This window comes from Nannospalax galili, unplaced genomic scaffold (genome assembly GCF_000622305.1).
Source record: "Nannospalax galili isolate Female #2095 unplaced genomic scaffold, S.galili_v1.0 scaffold1773, whole genome shotgun sequence".
Classification (NCBI taxonomy): Eukaryota; Metazoa; Chordata; class Mammalia; order Rodentia; family Spalacidae; genus Nannospalax; species Nannospalax galili.
The window spans coordinates 235886-254310 of NW_008333030.1; the positions used below are offsets into that span (position 1 = coordinate 235886).

The 18425-nt window shown below is 37.4% G+C and overlaps 1 long non-coding RNA gene across 1 annotated transcript in view; it reads right to left on the reverse strand.

Annotated features, from left to right (window-relative positions):
- Positions 1 to 358: 358 nt before the first annotated feature.
- Positions 359 to 18425, reverse strand: part of LOC103729758 — a 34052-nt gene continuing 15985 nt past the window's right edge. The window contains exon 4 of the long non-coding RNA XR_607075.2: positions 359 to 434. This is a non-coding gene — a long non-coding RNA (uncharacterized LOC103729758). The remainder of the gene's footprint in view (positions 435 to 18425) is intronic.

Below are 18425 nucleotides of genomic sequence, written 5' to 3' on the forward strand. Positions count from 1 at the left end.
TGCTAGGGATGGACCCTGGATCTTGCACATGGTAGGTAAACACATTACCACAGCGTTATATCCAATTTCAATAAAAAGATAAATTTCCTAAATATCTCTTGAAATTATAAAATCTGCTCTCCCCTTTTATGAGCGGTACAGCGCACTGGTGGAACCAAGCACCTCGCACGTGCTCTGCCATCTGTCTGCCTCTTAACAACATCTGCCTTGTGCATGCCTGCAGCAGCTTCAGCCCTTAACTGCATCCCAGCATTATACTTTAAAATGTTTTTAATTAGATAGATTAACTGTAAGCCTCTGAGGAATAATGAACAGTAGTTCAGTGGACAAAACAAAATGAATGATACATTACCACTTCAGGGATTATTTTAAAATGGCCGTGATCTCAGCAGATACCAGAACCCATCAGCGATTCAGCCAGGATATTTTCAATTCTGAAAGGAAAACAAATTAAACTTGTGAGCAAAACTCTACACCTAACAATTGTTTCTTTCTAAAATGGGAATTAAGTAAGATGTGAAAACTCAGAGGAAGCTGAGAAAACAGCTTGCTGGACTATTTGTACAGATTTGTTTTGTTTTTGTTCCTGGACATTCTAGGTTGCACCAGAATAGTATTTGGTGGGACTGAGAAGTTGCAGAACGTCAAATGATCATGGGAACAAGGAGATTGGGGGTTAGTAGGACACCCTTTCATGACCACAGTGGGCAGTCACCATTGTCTGCAATTTCTTTCTTTCTTTCTTTCTTTCTTTCTTTCTTTCTTTCTTTCTTTCTTTCTTTCTTTTTTTTGAATAGTTTATTATTTTTATTTTATGTGTATGAGTGTTTTGCCCGCATGTAAGTAAGTGCACCCGTGTCTTGCAATGCCCGCGGAGGACAGAAGAGGCTGTCGGATCCCCTGGAACTGGAGTTACAGTCGTTAGCTGCCATTTGGGTGCTGGAATTTGAACCTGGGTCTTCTGCAAGAGCAGTAGTCAGTGTTCTTAACCGTTGAGCCGTCTCTCCAGCCCCCATTGTCTGTAATTTCAACCTACATATTTCTACAGCTTCTTAACTGCTTTACTCAATCACAAGGTAGTTATTAAGGTTAGTTCACAATAATGCCTGCCTAGCTATCCCATCTCATAACATCATTTGTAAGAAAAGAAACATTTTGACATGTATTTAAATGTATTTCTCGGTCTGTGTTACTTTACTTAATATGACAGTTTCTACTTCCATCCATTTACCTGCAAATTTTATTATTTCATATTTCTTTAATGCTGAGTAGAACTCCATTGTGTAATGTACCACATTTTCATTATCCACTTGTTAGGTGAGGTGGACTTATCTTGTTTCAAGCTCTTAGTTGTTGTAAAAAGAGCAGCAGCGAATATGAATGTACAAGTATCTCTGGAATAGGATGAGTTCTCCGGCTATATGCCAAAGATTGATATAAGCAGGTCATATGGTAGGTTCATTTTTAGGTTTTTGGCTTCTAAGAGTGCTCCGTACTGCTTTCCATGGGGTTTGCAATTCCTTCAGCAGTGAGTGAGCATTTCCCTTTCTCCTCCACATCCTTGCCAGCATTTGGTGTCATTTGTTCTCTTGATCTTAGCCAGTTTTACTGGGGTAAGATGAAATCTTAGGTGATTTTAATTTGCATTTCCCTAATTACCAACAAAGTGGAACAAAGACGTTTCTTAGCCATCTTTATTTCTTCCTTTGAGAACTCTCTGTTCAGATCCCGAGCCCGTCATTTAATTAAGTCAGTTATTTTCTTGGTTCTTTGTTTTTTTTTAATTTTTTTATATTTTATATGTTATTTTTATGTATATGTGAGTACTGCCTGCATGTAGGTAAGTGCACCCGTGTTGTGTGATGCCCACAGAGGCTGTTGGATCCCTTGGAACTCGAGTTACAGACAGTTGTTAGCTGCCATGTGGGTGCTGGGATTCAATCCTGGGTCTTCTGCAAGAACAGCGAGTGTTCTGAACCCCGGAGCCATCTCTCCAGCCCCGATTCTTTCTTTGTTGAGTTCTTTATATATTCTGGATGTTAAACCTCTGTCAGATGTGTCACTGGTGAAGATTTTCCTCCCACTCTGTGGGTTTTCCCATCACTTTCTTGGTTATTTCTTCTCCTTTACAGAAGAAACCTTTTAGGTTAATGAAGTCCCACTTGTTGGTTGTTGACCTTAATTCCTGAGCAACCACTGTCAGAATTAGAAAGTCCTTTCCTACACTTATGCTTTGTAGGTTACCGCCAGTGTTTCATTCTAACAGCATCAGAGTTTCAGGTTTCACACTGAGGTCTTTGATCCACTTGGAGGTGACTTTTGTGCAAGGTGAAAGTTAAGGGTCTAATTTCATTCTTCTACAGGTAGAGACCCATTTTTTGCCAGCACCATTTGTTGAAGATACTGTCCTCTAGTGTGTGCTCTTGGCAATTTGTCCATTATCAGGTGACTAAAAATTTCATGTACTCATGTTTGGGTCTTCAGTTATGATCCATTGATCTACAGGTCTATTTTTGTGCCAGTGCTATGCTGTTCTTTTGACTATAGGGCTGTAATACGGATTGAAATCTGGTATAGTAATCCACTCAGCATTGCTCTTTGTGGTCAGGGTTGCTTTGACTATCTGGGATCTTTTGTGCTTCTATATGAATTCTAAGAATTTTTTTCTAATTCTGTGAAGTATGTTATGGAATTACATCAAATCTACATATTGCTTTTGGTAGGATGGTCATTTTAAAAATATTATTTTTTCCAATCCACGAGCATGGGAGGACCTTCCATCTTTTGGCGTCTTCCTCAATCTCTTGCATTAAAGATTTAAATATATCATTGTTTAGATCTTTGATATCTTTGGTCAGTTTTATTCCAAGATATTTTATTTTTGCCAGGCTATTGTGAATGGGACGGTTTCCATGTACTGTTTTTCTGATTGCTTGTTATTGGTATACAGAAAAGCTACTGATTTTTGTAGATTAATTTTGTTACCTGCCACTTTACTGAAAATGTTAATCATTTCTTGGAGTTTTCTGCTGGATTTTGGGGGATCTTTTAGGTACAGTATCATAGTATAGTACCCCTACAAAAAGGGATAATTTGACCTCTTCTTTTTCAATTAATATTTAATTTCCTTCATTTTCTTATTGCTCTAACAAGAGTTTCAACACTATATTAAAAAGGAGTGAGATGGTGGAAAGTCTTGTCTGATTCCTGATTTTACTGATAATGCTGACAGGATTTCTTTTCTTTCTTTTTTTTTTTTTCCATTTACAGCGATGTTGGCTGTGAGTTTGTTGTATATAGCTTTACGTTCAGGTGTGTTCCCTCCAGTCCAATTCTCTTTAGGGCTTTTATCATGAATGCATACTGAATTTTGTCAAAGAACTTTTCTGCAGCCATTGAAATGACCTTGTGACTTTTGTCTTTGAGTCCATTTATTTATATGATGTGTATTGGTTACCATCATTTTGATTTCTGTTTGCATTCTTGGACTAATTTTGGGTTTCCACAATTATACCCTCATTTAGTTTCTTTCTGTTGACACTTGAGTATAGTTGGTCCGTTTTTCCGTTGTTGGTACTGCTTCAAGTGTTCTCTGAAGGGCTGGTTTTGTAGACAAGTGCTCTTTCAGCCTATTCGTGTTGTGGAAGATTTTTCTTTCCCCTTCAACTGTAATAGATATTTTTGCTGGATTAAGTATTCTGGGTTGGCATCTATGATCATTTGGAACTGGGAGAAGTTTGATCCAGACTCTTCTGGCTATCATAGTTGAGAGTGATAAGTCAACTATAATTCTGATGGGTTTTCCTTTATGTGACTTTTTTTTTTTTTTGCTTTCGCAGTGTTTATTATTCCCTCCTTGTTCTGCATATTTAGTGCATTTACTACGATAAGCTATGGGGAGTCCCTTTTACGGTGCTATTTGGTGTTCTAAGTACTTCTTGTATTTGTATGGGGATGCCTTTCATCAATTTGGGGGAATTTTCTTCTGCAGTCCTAAGTTACGGTCAATACCGTTAACTTGAAATTCTCCTTCCTCTATACCTATGTTGCATAAATTTGTCTTCTTTTCTTTTATTGTTTATTTTTCCATGGCATCTCACATTTCCTGCATATTCCTTTCCTATACTTCTGTAATTTTTCATAATCTTTGCTTGAGCAGTCCAAATTCTTCAACTTTATCATTCTCCCTTGATATTCTGTTTTCCAGGCAATGTGGTCTATTGGTGAGGCTCTCTCCTCTTATTTCAAATTGATTTATTGAGTTTTTCATTTTCGTCTTATTTCAGTCTGAGTTTTCTGTAGTATTTCTGTCTCTTCTGTGAATTCAGTGAGAATTTTATCCCTATCTTCTTTAGTTCTTTGATTTATGTGTGTGTTCTTTAAACTCATTGAATTCTTTGATCATGTTCATGATTGTTCTTTTAACCTCTGTGCCCGGGGTTATCTCTAGGGGCTTCTCATTGTAGAACTCATCTATAAGACTGGTGGTGTTTGGTGGAAACACATTATTTTGGTTTACCATATTATCATTTTTCTGTTGTCATTTTGGCAGGTGGAGTTCTTTTTGTTGTTTGTGATTCTGGTATGAAACTCAGGCCTTCCTTTGTTGAGCTGAAGTCTGTTTTTGTTTGTATTATTGGTGTACCTTTGTTGTTTCTTTATTGGGTATGTAAAACTGGGTGGTCTACGCTTCAGGTTCTCTCTTTTGATTTTATATTGGAGGGGCCATATGGCCGCAGCCAGGCTACTCAGGAGCTCCTGCAGATGTCCAAGTCCGGCTCCAGTCAGGTCCTCACAAATTCCTCATAAGGTCTAGGCCCCTACTAGTGAGAAGTCACAGCACAGTTTGGGAAGCTCTCCAAGGGGAGGCCCATTTAGGTGTTCTCAGGAAGTTTGTAAGGTCTGGACCCCTACCGAAGGGCAGAGAAGCCTAGCCATAGGGTGGTGGGATGGACTTCAGCTGGTGCCAAAGTAAGTAGATGTGTAAGGCACACACAATTTGGAAAGTTCACCGTTATGTGGAGGCCGGATCCAGACACTCTCTGGCAGTCTGCCAAGGTCTGGGCCCCTACTGAATTGCAGGGTGGCCTAGCACTGGAGGTGTGGGAGGGGACACACATGGCCCCAACGTAGGGGGATGTGCAAGATGCAGTTTGGGGAAGCTCACCACCATGCTGACGTCGGATCTGAGAAACTCTCTTCAATTCATTAAAGACCTGAGTTCACATGTAGAAATGCTCCCCCAAATACTGTACAGATGTCCCTGAAAATCACATTTTCACACATCAAAAGCTCGTCAGGAGAGGAAGATCACGTCTGGAAATGGAGTCAACAGTATTCAAATGTAATGAACTACACACCTGAGGGCACATTTAGAAGCCTTCTCCAGAAGTCAAGGACAACTGGCAACAGAGACAGGGACCCCAATAGCAGGAACATTTTGGCCTAATTCCTACAGCTAAAGAAAATATTTCAGACACTGTAATGGTTAGCAAAACATATGTAAATCTTAAACTTAAGGCACATCAATATTTTTATTTATTGCTTTCACTTTTAAAATTATAATGCATTCTAGAAGACAAAATATTTAAAAGTAACCAGTTTGAACAGATTGAACAAACATAGAAAACTGAAGGAACGGCAAGCACATATTTAGCATTTTGAAGATATAAAGGGAACATACTTATTATATAGGAAAATATGCTAATAAAGTGGAAATCACTCAAAATTCAAACAGATCTAAGGAAAACAGTACTTCTCAATTCATAAAGAGGAACTAAATGATCTGTATCACTATAATAGTTTTGTATTCAAAGAACATATTATATGTTGCAGTACTAATACACCAACATTAGAATTACTTGAACAAATAGCCTGAGTCTTAAAAATGATTTTTATGAAGGGGCCAGAACTCAGAAGACACGACTTCTCCCAGAAACACCTCGGAACTGTCTCTGGAATTCTGTTTCTGGACTCAGGTGCTATTAAACTCAAAATCTAAGATTACTATACCTGTACCCAGATGTTCCTTTGGGAATGCTCATCCACTAGAGTCTAGTCAACCTATCTAGAGTCACTCCCGTAAAGAACATCTACTCTGCCTCACTCTGTAGTAATCAGTTGTAAATGGTTCCTTGGATATGGTTGGGGTCTGCTGCCGCCCATTTTCCCAGTTCTATCCGGGGTTTTTGTGTGTTTGAGTCAGCATGGGTCTTGTGCGTGATGTCCCCATTGTTGCAAGTTCATATGAGCAAGTTCCCAGAGGCCTGGAAGCTCCAATTTTCTTATGTCCATGTACCAATCCTAGCTCCTACAATCTCTCTGTGTCTTCTTCTGCAATGGTCCCTGAGCCATGGGTGGGTGAGTTTTAATATAGGATTCCTAACCATGGACTATTTGACATTTCCTCTTACTATAGCAAAGTTATAACATTAGTTCCAATAAGTTTACTTAAGTCAATAGCTCCTAGAATAGTGATCTTACTGCCAGTTTAGATGTTGAATCATTAATTATATTATTTGTATTTATATTTTCATATTAACACATCCTTTCTTCTTCACTCATTAATTTGTTATCTCTTTCTGCCATTACTACTCCTTTTTATTTTTGGTACTTTTGAGACAGGGTCTCCCTCTAGCCCCAGATGGCCTGGAGCTCACTGAATCCAGGCTGGACTCAGGCTCACAGTGATCTACCTGCCTCTGCCTCCTGAGTGCTGGGATTAAAGTTTTCTGCCAGCATGACCGACTTACTGCTAACGTTTTGCCTCTAGTTTTATACGTGAATTAATCATGGTCATACCTTAACGTCACAAAAAAGAAGAGAGAAATTCTTTCAAAACATTATTATTTATATATCTCCCTGTATTTAATATTTTTTCTTTTGTCAACTAGAAATTTATTTTACACTCCTTGTAAACTTCAAATAAAAATCCGATAATTTTTGAACTTCAATTTTTGTCGTGTACTTTATGTATAAGAGCACAAATCATATAATAAATAACACTCTACATAATTTATTTGGTATACTTTTATTTTATTTAATTAAACTTTAAAATTTTATGTGTATGAATAGTTTGCCCACATGTATCTAAGTCTTCCCCTGTTGCATGATATCTGAGGATGTCAGAAGAGGGCATGAGATTCCCTTGAAACTGAAGATATGGACGATTGTTAGTCAACCTGTGGGTGCTGGGAGCTGAGCCCAGGTTCTCTGCAAGAGCAGCTAGCACCTATTTTTTTAAATCTACTTTTATTTTATGTGTATGAATGTTTTGCCTGCGTGTATGTGGGTGGATGACATAATTTTAAACAGAAGAAAAATAAAAGGAAAAAAATCAGGATAAAAATAAAGGCTAGCACCTATTTTTTAAAATCTACTTTTATTTTATGTGTATGAATGTTTTGCCTGCGTGTATGAGGGTGGATGATATAATTTTAAACAGAAGAAAAATAAAAGGAAAAAAATCAGGATAAAAATAAATTTAACCAAAACCCCCTCTTTTTCTACGTGAGACAAAGTAAATATGTAATAAGTGGCTAATCATGCCTAATTCCTATTGCACTAGTGATCAATGGAATGAAAATACATGTAAATGTCACTTTGGAAAAATAACTTATCAGTGTTGTATTAATGTGAGATGAAATATCAAAAATGTACATGTAGTATACTTCTATTGTCCTAAAGAAGTGAATTAACGTATACTTTCATTATACCTCTTGGGGGATCACTGATAATTATTTAGATTTTGGGATATAAAATTTACATAGCGTTCATCATTTTAACATATTTCATTTAATTTAAATACATAATTTTCCTTTTCATACAGTCCTTTATTAAACTTTTTATAGGACCAGATGCATGCTGTCAGAAAAAGACATTTTTTTTTTAGAAATAGGAAAGTAAATTTGATAAAAGAAGATCATATTAAGTTCAATATATAGGACAACTGAATACTCCTTTCAATAAATTTTGTGAAAATGAGGCCATAAGTTTTTACTGATTTTATACTGTTTTTAAAAAAAATGATTATATTGTTTGCTAATTCATTTCAATATACACTTTATTTTGCATCCTTAATGACTGCTGAAGAGATTCATTTATAATTACCTGAAGACAAGATCTTTAGCTATTATTGCCAGGGGTGGTGGCTCACGCCTTTAATCCCAGCACTTGGGAGGCAGAGGCAGGAGGATCTCTATGAGTTTGAAGCCAGACTGGTCTACATAGTGAGTTCCAGGTCAGCTGGGGAGACCCTGTCTCAAAAAGACCAAAAAAATAAAAGATAAAATTTCACATTCTTATTATCATTTGCATCCAAAATATTTACTAATTTCTATTACGTATTTATATTTTAATCTCTTAATTTATATAATACGTTAAATAATTTTTTAACTTTTTAAAAAATTTTATTTATTCTTTTTATTTTATGTGTATGCATGGATTGCCTGCATGTAGGTAAGTACATCTGTGTCGTGCAATGCCCACGGAGGTCAGAAGAGGCTGTAGGATCCCCTGGGACTGGAGTTACGGGCAGTTGTTAGCTGCCATGTGGGTGCTGGGATTCTAACCTGGGCCTTGTGCAAGAACAACCAGTGTTCTTAACCGCTGAGCCATCTCTCCAGCCCCCAATAATTTATTTTTATTATATATTTCAGTATTGCGTAATAGATAAATCATTTAACCATGAAAGTATGTTTACAAAAAGAAAAATTGTACTCTAAAGCATTTAATTATAGCAAATAAAATATTTTTCTGTCGATGGAATGTTACTACATTAAATTGTATTAAGTCTTTTAATCTGTCTTTATACATTTTTTCATGAATTCAACATTTCTACTAAATCAGGAAATAATTCTCATGTTTGGTTTGCTGTTGTGTCTTGCTACTTATATACAATATTTGTAATCATATATATGTTAAAAAGACATGTATTTTGGCATTGTATGTTTCATTATGTAATATATTTCATTTTTCATGTAAATCAAATGGGTAATCATTTAATTCTTAAATGGAAACATGTATAAATGGGTTATTAAAAATTGAAGTGACATTAGTAATATGTATTTGGAATCTGTAGGGGGTATAAAGAATAATGTTCAACAAATATATAAAGAGTCTAAACTTGTCAGAAGTAAAGGTATATGACAGGCCATAAGATGTAGAATGTAGTGGTAGAATGGTTGTGTAGAATGCACTAGGCCCCGGATTCAATCATCAGATGAGAAAGGACTTGAATGTTACATATATAGACAATTTGGTAACATGGTGTTGGTTTTCTCAATAAAAACTTTGAAGCCCATGCCATAAAATTGAATGCCCTCTTCTTATTGCTGAATAATCACATATACAAGCCACAACTCAGCACCTAGAAAAAGTCTTATTTCCATTGATAGCATGGCTAATATTTGTGCTTCATTCCATATGAATTTATAAGGCAAGTATCAGTGATTACTGACGAGATTTAATAAAGCATTAAATACCATATGACAAAAATGAATAAAGAAAAGAAAGGAAATATTTGGTTACTATTCATACATATCATGACTTAAAATCATACCTACATTAATATACTCAGTTCCTACTAGTTAGCTGTGTACTAAAGTATATTCAAACAATGTCCTTTGATCGCATCACTGGCATATATTTTGGAATTAACCCATAGTTGACACATTTTTCAAATTACGGACCAACAATTAGACCACATTAAACAAGTGATGAGAGTGAAGTTCTAGTGTATGAGTACATGGTTGCTATGAACTATCTTTGTCTTATTGATACAACCAGGAGACTGACTATAAGAAAAGCAAACAGAGCAGGGATGTGCTTCAAAATTAGATGGAAAACTAACCCTTTATGCCAAAACATCCTACTGAAAACGAAACGAGAACTCAGAAATACAAAATACATATCATTTAAAGATTCCTTGGGCTGGAGACATGACTCAGGGGTTAAGAGCACTGACTGCTCTTGCAGAGGACCCGGGTTCGATTTCCAGCACCCAGATGGTTGGTACGAACCGTCCTTAACTCCAGTTCCGGGGGGATCTGAAGCCCTCTTCTGACCTCCGTGGCATAGCTGGGTACAATCACATACATGCAGGCAATACACTCATACACTCATACACATAAGTTAAAAATAATGAATAAAATATTAAAAAAAATAAAGATTCCACAAGTCCCAGAAGACAAGCATTTCAGGAGAATGGACCTCAGCTACATGCGTGTAAACTAAATATTAGCAACCCCTTTCCTATCATGGTATGACCTGCAGAGTTTCTAAGCCCCGTACACATCAGTGCAATTAATGACTTACATGATGTAATAAAGAAACTGCCTGATTATGAGCATTCATTTTAAGGCCAAGAGTGAATCAGAATTGCTGAGCATGTGTTCCTTCAGATGTGCCTAGGAACTATATTCCGAAGAAAGGGCTTTGCTCATTTTTTTAAACAGTGAGTCCAGTATGAAACCCGGAAGTAACAGCCATACCCACCTTTATCTTGTCAGAGAATCTTTCCCCGTGATCTCTAAACCAAGAATATCACAAACACAGCTACAAACAGATGGTTCTCATTTTCTATCATTGTTTAAAATGAGAACAGTGCACTGTTTGCAGTGCTTTTTGTTAGGCACTGCCTCTCTCTCTTCTCTCTCTCTCTCTCTCCTCTCTCCTCTCTCTCCTCTCTCCTCTCTCCTCTCTCTCCTCTCTCTCCTCTCCTCTTTCCTCTCTCTCCTCTCTCCCTCCTCTCCTCTTTCTCTCCTCTCTCTCCCCTCTCCCTCTCTCTCCTCTCTCCTCTCTCCTCTCTCTCTCTCTCTCTCTCTCTCTCTCTCTCTCTCCCCCCCATCTACATTCAAACTCTAGCTTGAGTGGAGGGAAATGAGGGGTCCTGATGTTTTAAGTTCATTTGCCCAGGTGATAAGAAGAGCACATGGCTCTGCGACCTTGTTACAATATAAACCATAATCCTTTGGTAGTGATGTTAGGTAAAAGTGTTTAATACAGAATATGTCCATAACGTATGAGTCATTCCTACTATCCCTGATTCAAAATAGGTGAGGTGGGAGTCAGGAGGCTAGTCAGAAAGTTTTATCTAAAACCTAGAGCAACTTAACAAGCTTTCATCACCCACAACTACAGTGGAAGCAAATTCAGTACCAGGTCCAACATAACAGAGAATCTGAAAAATAGCTGAAATGCTGACATGGCATTCCCATGGTCTACGGCCTCTGTATTGATAAGAAAAAAGGAAACGGGAAATCGTCACAAATGCCTGGATCCAGCTTCAAAAGGACTCAATCAATGATTTGAGGAGATGAAACATCTTAATCATTTTTCAAAGTAAACAGTAAGTGTTTCTGAAATGAAGATCGTGATACAGAGCCTCCAATTACCCCAACGAATTTCATTAAAGAAATCAAGACCTCTGTGAAAATAAGCAAAAATGCAAAATGTGATGGAGAATATTTAGGTTCAGGATTATGAACCATTTTCTCCTTTCATTAGAGATACTCAGTGTAAAAGTACTAGGACTTGGTTGTATCCATATAATTTTAAGTAACAAAGAAATATAGTTATACAATGAGTAAATGGGTACACTAAAAAGAAATGACAATACACATAAGTGCAATTAATGACTTATATGAGACAAATTTTCACAATCTGCAAAATTATAAAACATAAAACTAAAGTACATGTTTAAATGAAATATGTTGGCAAATATCTCTAATATGAGTGGTGGCCGAGCCTAGGGCAAAGCAGGGAGGAAAATCCAACAGCAAACGAAGAAATGAGTAAAAGGAGTGAAGACATTACATTATTCTGATTATCTTCAGAGCTTGCTAAGTTTGAAAGAACTGTGGCTTTGCTACTTCTCGCTGAGTCACAGTGCTGCTGAGATTCTACTGAACACCTCCTGAGGTAGAATGGAAAGAGAGAGGTATGGGGCATCACTGGAGAGTTACAGAGAAGTAAAAGGAGCTCCTCATCCAGGGATCTACTTGAAATTTCGTACCAACTCAGAAACAAAAACTCCAGTGCAATTAACAACTGCTGAAGGTCTCTCGACCTCCCAGCTATAAATCAGCACCGTTCTTGGAATCTTACCAGAAACTCAATTTAAAGAGAAAATATATATCTGAAAGTACTTGTGAAAGCCCGGTGACTTCTGCCTTTACATTATTAGATTACAGCTACATCCAAAACATTGCAGCAAAGCTGTGATTACATTTACTGAACGAGATCAAAAGAAAAAAAGATCACTTAGCGTTTGGAGATATATCTTGACATCCACTCACAAGGCTAATGCTAAGAGGATGTATTTTAACTCTCTGTTGAGAAACCCTTGCCCTCGCTTGGGTATGTCTTACTTTCTGTGATTCAAAGAAAACTCCACACGCATGATTTTGGTGTGCCATATTGTTTTCTTGAACACCTGTCTCTCTCCTGTCCCTCATGCTTAAGAGTATACTTAAATACGCTTAATTAACTCCAACCATGATTCATATTACTAGCTAGTCCTATATTTGTTTTCACTGATGAATCCAAGAATCTTAGTTTGCTCTGCGTCGAGATCCCTCAATAAACTGGGGAAATCTTGACGCAGCTGAAGTGGAGAACATGAAGCTGCTTCTCTGGCCTGTACCACTAACTCTGTCAGTATGGCTACAACTGAAAATTATGAACAAATTAAGTCTGAGCAGTAACATAGATGAAAGATGAGTATCACACACCGGCAATTTGGCAAAAACGTCAGTAAGACGGCTCCGTGAGTGTTGGTGCCTCTCAACCAAGCACTTGAGAGGTAGAGGTAGGCACACCGCTGTGAAATCGAGGTCAGCCTGCTCTCCATAGCAAGTTCCAGGCCAAATGTGGCTGCATATAGACCCTGTCTTAAGAAAAATCACTAAGAAAAAAATGACTGATGTTTTCATAAATTGTGTTTGAATAATCTTATTAGGTTATTCAGTCATATCATACTTTGATATCTACAATAAAGTAAACACACACAACCATACAAAGACTATTAAGTAATGTACATAAGTTGCAAAAGAACAGAAACTGGAAGGGGAAATAGAATGCCTCAGAATTCCTGACCACACAGAAAGAGGTGTACATCATTTTTCCAGTGGTGATGTTCTTCTAAAGTCTGTGCGTAGTTATACATATATCACATACATTCAGATTCATATAAGACACCGTTTGGCGAGAAGTTTATTTAAATTCAAATAAATTCAGATAACTATGGTATGATGTATTAGAGAAACCAATACATGCTTAAATGTGATTTGATATAGGCACAATAGAGATTCTGTACTTTAAAACATTATTTTATGTGTACGAGCGTTAGGCCTGCATGTACGTAAATGCGCTCGAGTAGTGGAGTGCCTGCAGAATAGAGAAGCAGGCATATGTTAGCCTGAAACTGAAGTTTGGGGCAGTTGTTGGCCACGACGTTTGTGCTGGGACTCGAACCCAGGTCTTCTGTGGAACAGTCAGTGCTCTTAACCGCCGAGCCATCTGCCCAGCCCCTCAAATCCTGGATCTTTGTAGTGTGAATACATACTATGCAGTACTCAACAGAATTCAGTATTTGAACAGAAAGTGATGCAAATGAAAAAAAAAAAAGACCTCTATCAAGGTTATTTGAATTGTATCTGAAAATTTTCATCCTAACCCTCATAACAACAACAACAACATAAAATGCATAAACTGAAAACTCAACTGTTCTTAAGCCATGAAGGAAGTGATGGAGAAATGCTCTTATAAAGGGTGTATAACCTTCCAACGCTGAGGTTCATATGTTAACACATGAACGCAGGAAAAATCCGCTGCCGGAGACGGAAACATAGGTATTCTAATGCAATGAACTACATACCTGAGAGCGTATTGAAGAATTCTCCTAGGAAATTCAAAGAAAACAGGGCACAAGTAGACAAGGACACCTACAAGGGAGACAGTTTGGCCTTATAATCCCTACAGCACAGCAAAAGAAAACACCCTGTCATGGATACCCATAAAATACATAATTGCCCGAACTAAAGGCCTATTCACTTCAGTTAATTTATGCAACAATTTATATCCAGGAATTCATAAAAATAACAAGGCATTCTAGGAGGCAAGCCATTTTAAAGTGAGCAATTTAAAGAGCTCGAGCATATATAGCATACATAGGAAATTAATATATGGCAGGCAGATATTTTAGAATTTGAATATGAGGGATTTAAACTAAGTGTTTAAACTACCGAAAAGGTGTACAATATTTAAGAGCAAAGGCAAAAAACATGAATACAAATGGGAGCTCCAGGAAATAAGAAAAAGAAATTCGAACAATATTTTAGTGAGCTAAATCTTTAACAATTATACTGAAAATTTTCATATATAATTTTCAATTTTCTCTTTTTTAATATTTTATTTTATTATTTTGATTTTACGTGTATGAGTGCATTGCCTGCATGTATGTGAGTGCACCTGTGTCGTGCAATGCCGCAGAGGTCAGAAGAGGGCATCGGATTCCCCTGGAATTAGAGTTAAGGACGATTCGCAGCCGCCATGTGGGTGCTGGGGATCGAACTCGGGTCCTCTGCAGGAGCAGTCAGTGCTCTGAACTGCTGAGCCCCGTAATTTTCACTTTTCATAAAGGATGGAATTTAATCAACCTCTGGGGTGATGGGTGAAACTAAATATCCATATAACATAGACCATCACTGTGGAGGATATCCTCACTGCAGAGCTTTGGGAAGATGTCTATTACGTAGGAAAACTGAATCTCATAAATTGGTTATTAGTCAACGTTTAAAACTGATCCAAGGAAAATTGGAAAGAAATAAAACCGAGAAATCTCAGTTGGCCTTTATCACAAACGTAAATGTGTACTTATAGTATATTTTACTGTTTCTATACATAGGGTTTGAATTTATCCACTTTCTACTTGGGAAAACATTTCAGAAACGTCAAACACTTATAAGATATTCCACTAAAAAAGATAGTCCAGGAGCTGGAGACATGGCTCAGAGGTAAAGGTCACTGGTTGCTCATTGCTGAGGACCCAGGTTGCCTCCCTAGCACCCACAAGGCAGCACACAAATGTCAGGAACTCCGGTTCCTGGGTGTCCATCGCACTCTTCTGTTCCCTATGGGCATTGCACATGCGTGGTGCAAGTAGAAACATGCACTCATACACACAAGCTAAAAAGAAAAAAATTTAAAAAGAGAACCAAACAAAATGAAGTTCATTTTTTTTTCAGAATGATAAAGGCACTATTAGGAAATAAATTCAAAGATATACAACCCTCAAGAAACTATGTCTATGCTATTATCAAACCAACTATAAGAAACACACAGGAAAAGCTAAAATTGCACTACTTCCCTCTTGTGTTGCTGAAAATAAGAAGAATGCCGAGTAAAATCAGTTAAGTTCAACAGATTACAGAAGTTTTTTTCCAGTATAAGGGAATTTATATAGAAGGTGGGAAGAACAAAATAAAGCTGTTTTATTCAGAAATGAAATGAATATTTTTCCAGCCATAGCAAGTTATCTAGGTAACATATTAGAATTCTAAGTGAATTTAACAAGAGAACTATGTACTTACAGTTATAACCAAACATATTTCTGAGAATAGTCATTATCACTAACTGGTCCATACACATAACAAATGGCACACAGTTCTACTTAGGGCTTTCTTCCAAAGGTTTTCTCTAAACCATTGACACTCAAAACTCAAGTTAATGATTCTTTTACATATTTACTTGTATCTCTGTAGAAGAGGCTCCTGGACCTGTGATAAATCCCCCAAATACTTGAAATTTCATCCTAGTTCAAGAAATAATAAGGCATTCATTTTATTAACTTTATTCATGTTAATAGCTATAGGATAATTTTCTTATTGCTGTATTCATAAATATATCATTTCTATTACTGCATTCAAATATTATTTTGTCTTTATATCTTCATTTTGTATTTATGTCTTTTCAAAGTTTATTCTTTCTCTAGTTAAAGCATATGTTAGTACTGGTAGTTAGCGCAAGGAAAAGACAACATTTTTGAAAAAAAATTCTTACATGTCTTCCTGTCAGGGTGTCATATTTTTCTTGTATTTTTTATCAATTTCTTAGGGCCTCATTGAAAAACTTAAGTGAAAATTCCATTAATTATCATTTTGAAAAGTAACTGTGATCAGCAGGGCAGTATTGACATTAGCATATATAAATAAAATATCATATCTACTATATTTGTATACATATTTACATAAGTGAAATGAAGTATAATTTATTTCACTACTTAGTTTTCATTATGAATCTGCCATCCTCTCCATATGTATTTATTACTGCATTTTTGCCCATTTCATACACTACATGTTAATCATATGTGGACACCCTCCCCTATCTGTATCCCCACCCCCATGGCTGCCCCTGGGATTGCATGCATTCTGTCATACATATTAAAGCCTATCAAGTCAAGTTTGTCTGCCCAGATGTTCCTCAGTGTGAGTTTATACACTGGACCCTATTCAGTATATCTACTATCACTTCTTTTTTAAAAAAAAGACCAACTCTCTCCAGCAGTGATCAGCTGCCAATAGTTCCTGAGCTGAGGTTGGGACTTCTTCCCAATTTCACCAGATCGTCACCAGTTTTTAAAAATGTGGGTATAGAACTGAAATAGGATTCACACAAAGTGATAAATCTACAATGCGACCTCTACACCTAAGACTCAGAAAACAAGGTGGAATGTGGTAGGGATGCAGAGAGAATACTAATGCATCTCTCAACTCTTACCAGCAAAGCTTCCTCTTACAACAGATCATGACTGACACAGAAAGCTGCAACTGCCCAAAATATAGAGAATTAGAGACTGCATAGCATGTATTCATGGGTAGGGCTTCTTTATTAAACCCTTGTCACCCAGGGATGAAGGATCGTTTCTGAATAGATGTCTAAATGACTAAGAGCCAAGTGGGGGATGACCACAAGGAAACAAAGTTTTCCAGGCTTCTGGGAAGATGCTCTTATGAGTTTATAGTGATGACGACAGCTTGCACAAGACCTAGGCAAACTCAAACCAGATGAAATCCATGTATAGAAGTGGGAAAATAGGGGACGGATAGATGACTCGGTAGTTAAGAGCACTGGCTCCTCTTTCAGAGGACCAGGGCTCGATTCCCAGCACCCACATGGCAGCTAACAACCGCCTGTAACTCCAGTTCCAGGGAATCTGACGCCCTTTTATGACTTCCATAGGCATTGCACGATAAGGGTGCATCTACCTACATGCAGACATCACACTCTCACACATTAAATAAAAATGATAAATTAAAAAAATAGAAGTGGGAAATGAGTAAGAAGAAACCCAAACTTTAGATAAGGAACTATTGACAACTGAACACTGCTGGGTGAGGGATTTGGTAATCTTTTTATATGATATATACATATATATATATAATCTATATCATCTCTTTCTATACATATATATATATACATATATGAAATAATGTATTAAATCCAGGTAGGTGATTTGGGGTGTGCATATATGGGGAATTTCCAAATAGGATCAAGATGTACTTATGAAATTCATTAAAAATTATTTTTAGGGGCTCAGCAGTTAAGAACACTGAATGTTCTTGCAGAAGACCCAGGTTCGAATCCCAGCTCCCACATGACAGCTAAGAAATGTCTGTAATGTCAGTTCCAGGGGATCCAGTGCCCTCTTCGGACCTCCTCAGGCATTGCATGACATGGGTGCACTTCCATACATGCAGGCAATGTGAATGCAGCAAGTTGGGCCTTTCAGAATCTTTAAGAGTTTCCTTATAGTTTTCATGGGTTCAGAATTTCTGCTGTGTATTGATCTGGCTGGTTGATCAAGGTCTTAGCACAGAAGAATTTCAAATGGTCTCCACAGAGAGCCTTTGAGTTTTGAGTTACTGACCTAACTAGATTACAGACAGGATCCTTCTGCAAGGGAAGAACTTGCCCTCAGGTAAGAATGAGTCTCTGATCTTCCTAAAACAAGGGACTCTAGATAGGCTGACTAGACCTCAGTGGATGGACTTGCACTGGGGAACGTCTCTGAACACTGGCTTGACACAGTGGGCCTTAACAAGGATGACAGAGTATATGGGCTCCAGTGGTGGGGGAGGGCTATGGAGGGTGCCAGGGAGAAAGGGGGTATAAAGATGATTAAGTATGTTTGAGATGTTCTGTATGAAATGCACAATAATTAAGTAAGAACAAATTTTAAAAAATTGAGTCCCCCAGAAGGGTCCAGTACTTAATGGGTAAACTCTTTCACCAGTAATAAACTACTTCGGTCCTTAAGTACTAAATACCTCCCCCATACCGAAATAGGGGCTCAAGGGGTTGACTTTCCCTCCCTGGAAAAGTGTCTTGATTAAGTTTTGATTTTTACTTTCTCCTCAGAGAAGGTG